The sequence below is a fragment of the Nipponia nippon genome, unplaced genomic scaffold (assembly GCF_047370975.1).
Source record: "Nipponia nippon isolate SJK-2023a ecotype South Korea unplaced genomic scaffold, ASM4737097v1 scaffold_98, whole genome shotgun sequence".
Lineage (NCBI taxonomy): Eukaryota > Metazoa > Chordata > Aves > Pelecaniformes > Threskiornithidae > Nipponia > Nipponia nippon.
Window position 1 is genome coordinate 29,129 of NW_028262422.1, and position 5,533 is coordinate 34,661.

Below are 5,533 nucleotides of genomic sequence, written 5' to 3' on the forward strand. Positions count from 1 at the left end.
TGGCTGCGTGGGCTGTGAGCGGGAGCAGGGGCAGAGAAGGGCGAGGCTTGTGACACCCCCCGCCCCCCCGTAAGGCGGCGGCGGCGGCGGCGGCGGCTGCGGGCGGCCCCAGGCGGGCCGGGGGGCGAGTCCTTTCTCCCCGCGGGGCGCGGTCGGAGCGCCGGGCTTGGTGTGGTGCTGCCGCCTGGCGGCCAAAAGCGGGTACTGCAGGGCGGGAGCCGCGCAGGGGCGGTGGCGTCCCCGTGGTCGCCGGTGCCGGTGGCCGGTAACGGGCATGCGACAGCGCGGTGGCCGCGGGGTGCTGCCGCCGCAGCCGTTGCTGCCTCCCGGTAAGGAAGCGCCGCTCTCGCCGCACGGGAGGCGCTTGCCGCTGCTAGCACTGCCGCGTCCGCCTCCGCTGCAGCCCCGCCCCGCGGCGTCCGCCTCCGCTGCAGCCCCGCCCCGCCGAATGCCCCGGTCCTGGTGTGGAGCGGCCCCGCCCCTAGCGCCGGGCCCCGCCCCTGGATGCCCCCGGGCAGGGGAAGGGCACCACCCCTAGCGACAGGCCCCGCCCCTGGAGACCACGCCTGCGCACTGTGTTGGGGTGGAGCTTAGCCGCGGGGGGCGGAGCCTAGCGGTGGTAAGGCGGAGCTTTGCCGTGTGAGGGCGGTGCTCCACTGGCGCATGCGTGTTGTCTCGGGGGCGGAGCCTTGCCGTGGGGGGCGGCGCTTTGCTCTGAAGGGCGGGGCTTTGCCGCGGGTGGGCGGAGCTTGCCGTGTGAGGGCGGAGCTTAACCGGCGCATGCGCGCTGTCTTGGGGCGGAGTTTTGCCGTGGGGGCGGAGCTTTGATGTGAAAGGCGGAGCTTTGCCGCGCATGCGCGCTGCCTCGGGGGCGGAGCCTTGCCAGGTGAGGGCGGAGCTTTGCCGGGTGAGGGCGGAGCTTGACCAGCGCATGCGCGATGCGTCGGGGGCGGAGCCTTGCCGCGGGGGGGGCGGAGCTTTGCCGGGTGAGGGCGGAGCTTTGCCGGGTGAGGGCGGAGCTTGACCAGGGCATGCGCGATGCGTCGGGGGCGGAGCCTTGCCGCGGGGGGGCGGAGCTTTGCCGTGGGAGGGCGGAGGTTTGCTGTGAAGGGCGGAGCTTTGTATGCGCATGCGCGCTGTCTCAGGGGCGGAGCTTTGCTGCGGGGGGGCGGAGCTTTGCCGTGGGAGGGCGGAGGTTTGCTGTGAAGGGCGGAGCTTTGTCTGCGCATGCGCGCTGTCTCAGGGGCGGAGCTTTGCTGCGGGGGGGCGGAGCTTTGCCATGGGAGGGTGGAGCTTTGCCGAGGGGGCGGAGCTTCACCGGCGCATGCGTGCTGTGTGCAGGGCAGAGCTTGGCTGCAGAGGGCGGGGTTTTCCGCTGGGAGGGCGGAGCTTCGCCAGCGCCTGCGAGGTGCATCGGGGGCGGGCATCGCGCCGTGGGTGGAGCTTCCCCCCGCGGAGGGGCCAGCGGGAGCCCGGCTGCGGCTGCAGGCAGGGAGGAGGTGAGCGGGGAAAGTCCCGAGAAGGGCGGCGGTGCCTGGGGGGGGGAGCGGCCGGGCCGGCGGGAGGCACGGAGCGGGGAGGGTGCGGTGCCGTGTGGGAGCCGGGCGGGTGGGGCTTCCCGGGGCCGGGCGGCGGGGGGGCGCCGCGCCGCTCCGGGGCCGGGCGGCGGGGGGGGCGCCGCGCCGAGCTGAGCCGCGCTGGTTCGATGCTGGGCGGGCGCCGCGCCGGTGCGGGCCGGGCGGCGGGGCAGCGCCGAGCCGCGCCGGGGCCGGGCGGCGGGAGAGCGTCGCGCCGAGCCGCGCCGGTCCGGGGCCGGGCGGGCGCCGCGCCGATCTGAGCCGCACTGATTCGATGCTGGGCAGGCGCCGCGCCGGTCCGGGGCCGGGCGGCGGGGGAGCGCCGCGCCGGTCCGGGGCCGGGCGGCGGGGGAGCGCCGAGCTGCTCCGGGGCCGGGCGGCGGGGGAGCGCCGAGCCGCGCCGGGGCCGGGCGGCGGGGGGGGGCGCCGCGCCGAGCCGCGCCGCTCCGGGGCCGGGCGGCGGGGGGGGGCGCCGCGCCGAGCCGCGCCGCTCCGGGGCCGGGCGGCGGGGGGGGCGCCGCGCCGAGCCGCGCCGCTCCGGGGCCGGGCGGCGGGGGGGCGCCGCGCCGAGCCGCGCCGCTCCGGGGCCGGGCGGCGGGGGAGCGCCGCGCCGAGCCACGCCGGGGCCGGGCGGCGGGGGGGCGCCGCGCTGGGGCCGGGCGGCGGGGGGGCGCCGAGCCGCGCCGGGGTTGGGCAGCGGGGGAGCGCTGCGCCGAGCCGCGCCGCTCCGGGGCGGGGGGGTGCCGCGCCGAGCCGCGCCGCTCCGGGGCCGGGCGGGGGGGGAGCCGCGCCGGTCCGGGGCCGGGCGGCGGGGGGGCGCCGCGCCGCGTCGGCGCCGGGCGGGGGCGGGCAGCCGGAGGTGTTGGCGGGGGCTGCCCGGAGCCGCGCTGGGGGCTCGGCGGGGCTTCCACGTGCGGCGGCGGCGGGGGGAACGGTGTCCCCGCAGGGTCCCAAAGCACGGAGGGTTGCGTCTCGCGGCATCCGGGGCTTTTGGTCGGTCACGTTGGTTCCCCGGGGCATGCCGGGAGGTGTAGTTTCTAGGGCCGTGGCTGCCGGGCAAACCGCTTCCTTTTTGCCTCCTCCTTTCCCTTGCCTGCGGGGGAGCGGCGGGCCGGCGGGAGGCACGGAGCGGGGAGGGTTCGGTGCCGTGTGGGAGCCGGGCGGGCGGGGCTTCCCGGAGCCGGGCGAGGGGGGCGCGTCGGGTCGGGGCCGGTGGCGAGGTGAGCCCGGAGTTGGGCGGGCGCCGCGCCGGTGCGGGGCGGGGGGCCCCGCGCCGAGCCGCGCCGCTCCGCTCCGGGGCCGGGCGGCGGGGGGAGCCGCGCTGGGGGCTCGGCGGGGCTTCCACGTGCGGCGGTGGCGCGGTGAACGGTGTCCCCGCAGGATCCCAAAGCACGGAGGGCTGCGTCCCCTGGCATCCGGGGCTTTTGGTCGGCCACGTTGGTTCCCCGGGGCATGCCGGGAGGTGTAGTTTCTAGGGCCGTGGCTGCCGGACAAACCGCTTCCTTTTTTGCCTCCTCCTTTCCCAGCGTCACCTTCTGCGTCCCGGGAAGAAAATCCCGCGTGGGTGATTCCGCTCGGCGCTCAGGTAATCGCGTGTCTGGGGCTGCGGGAGCGGGGAGAAACCCTTGCCGGGTCAAGGACGCTCCAGGGGCGCCACATCAAAGCCAGAGGAAAGGCAAAGCCGCTGCCCGTGCAGAAAAGCCGATGACAAATTGCAGCTGAGAGAGCGCGCCGCGTTCCTGCAGTGCTCCCTTGGCAGTTTCGGCTGTTTGCCTTCCGGGCAAAAGAACAGACTTTCCTCTAGGAGAAATGAAGAGCTGCCTGTTCCCTTCTTTAGGGTCCGGTGTTTCTCTTCTGGTCGGTCGTGCTACTTTGATGGGCGAGCTGGAACTAGCCTGTTGTTTTGATACGCAGAACTAAATTGTTAGTAACATGCGGTGTCAGTAGAGTTCATTTTGGAGCACCTAGGTGCCAGTGGAAACGTAAGGAATGAAACGCGATGGAAACCGATCTTTAAACTTTAGTTTTCCTTGGTTTTTCTTTGCCATCAGAGCGTCGATGGCACGGTGGCCTGTGGCTCGGTGCACGTTCTGTTCCGTGGAGCCTTCGGTCTAGGACTTTGAAGTAACAAAGTTTGTCCTTCCAGAAAAGGGCTAGTCGCTCCTAGGATTGAGGTGTGGGCTTGGAGAGTCTCTTAAGCACGTGCTCAGAATTAAAGCCGAATTTCACTTCCTGTTGCTGCTGTTTGTCTTCACTTTCATTCCTGCCCGCACGGCTCCATTGTAAGCGGGAGCTCTGAATCATCCCTTTTTTTCAATCTCGCTCACGTTTTTTTACCCAAGGAGGTGCTACGTTTAGAAGTTAAGGAGTTTTCTCACAAACGCGTCGGTCGATGCAATTGCGTTGTGATTGTTAAAACCCCCAAAATAACACCGGTCTTACAGATCTGGCCTATTTCTTCTGAACACGGATTCGTCGCGTGCAAATCGGGATACAGATCGTCTGCGCTTCCTGCTCTGTGGAGGACACTGTGCTGAGACAGGGGTGAGCTCCCAAAGGAAAAAAAATACAAGGTCATGGGGTTTTTTTGTTTGTATTTGGGGGCGGGGGGTGGATTTAAAAGAAAAAAAGAAAAAAAAAGAGTGGAATGTTGACTGGTGGCAGCCTGCAGAGCTCTTTTGCTGCCCGGCCTCTCCTTTTCCTCTCTTGAAGTCCTCTTTTGTGGCTGCAATTGTCGTTTGGAGAAGTTCGGAAGAGCAGTTCAGGGACTTGCCTGGGCCCGTGTGCTAGTAATACCAGGAAGGGAAACGCTTGAACCGGTAGCAAAGAAGTTGGCTCCAAGTAGAGGTTCTGAAGGAAGAACAACGATAACAGGAAGCAAATAGCAAGTTACCAAAAAATGGGCGCGTGTCAAACGCCTCCGAGTTTTATTGCCGAATGTTGTTTGGCACTATGTTCCAAACGGCTCTTTTTTCCTTCGCTCGGCTGTAGCCTTCGCAAGACTTCACAAAACCGGGCAGCTTGGGACTCCTCCCCAGCTTTATGCTACAGGTTTTTTTTCCTCTCTCAGCAGAGTGTCAGCTGCCGCCGTTTCACCGTGGTCGCCCTTTCTTCTGCCGTGAAAGCGCAAGACGGACGGAAAGGCTGCGTAGCGGTCTGCGAGTACAAGGTACGTCCGCGATGCGTGTCCGCGTTTTTCCTAAGGCGCTTGGAGCATGGACTTCAAAGTTAACGTCAAGAATGCGCCAGCTCTCCTTCCTTCTCTAGTTTTTCTAGGAACTATTTTAGCGCAGATCCTAAAAGGAAAAGAAGGTCTGCGCTGGAGCGTGTTCTGCCTGTGCAAAGCCGACTTCCCTCCGTTTATTTTGCCTTCCTGAAAGCGCAATCTTCTGTTTCTGTGCGCTTACTAGGAAATGATATCGGGACAATAGTTGCGTCCTAAAAGAGGAAAGACGCCGATTGTGAGAGTTCAGGCGTTCAGAAGAAACAGGCTTTGTTTTCGTCATAGAAGCTGTGTGCTTTTTCAGTCAATAAGTTTTGAAAATATCTTAGAGTAGTCCTTGAAAACCTTACTGAGATACTAGCGTCCGTACTAAAAGCGATCCAGGTCCAAGGAGAGACGTGGACAAAAGAGGAGGAATCGGCCTCGAAAATTCGTGTGTGTGATTAAAAACGTTCAAAACTGTAAATACGGGTGTGAGGCATTGCAGTAGAGAAAAATCTCTCGCCTTTATATATATATATATATATATATATATATATATATAAATAATATTCATATGTATATATACAGAATTCATATATATATATAAAAAGAAGGATTTCCAAATACAAACCTATATCTGCTGTATTATATAAATGATTCAAAAATAATTTTCTGTCTTTTTCCGTTTTTTCCGTCTCCGTTTTAGTTCACCGATGCGGGTTTTTAAATCACTTCCTGATGTTCTTAATCG

At 65.0% G+C, this 5,533-nt stretch overlaps 1 long non-coding RNA gene across 3 annotated transcripts; it reads left to right on the forward strand.

The window, feature by feature from the left end:
* Positions 1 to 1,204: 1,204 nt before the first annotated feature.
* On the forward strand, positions 1,205 to 5,286 carry LOC148050004 (uncharacterized). 3 transcript variants are annotated; one of them, XR_015701789.1, is made up of 3 exons: positions 1,205 to 1,499; positions 4,022 to 4,121; positions 4,648 to 5,286. It is a non-coding gene; the product is annotated as an uncharacterized LOC148050004 (long non-coding RNA). The 3 variants fall into 3 exon arrangements; XR_015701788.1 differs by having other exon boundaries at positions 4,651 to 5,286; XR_015701790.1 differs by lacking the exon at positions 1,205 to 1,499 and adding an exon at positions 3,104 to 3,162 and having other exon boundaries at positions 4,651 to 5,286.
* Positions 5,287 to 5,533: the final 247 nt, after the last annotated feature.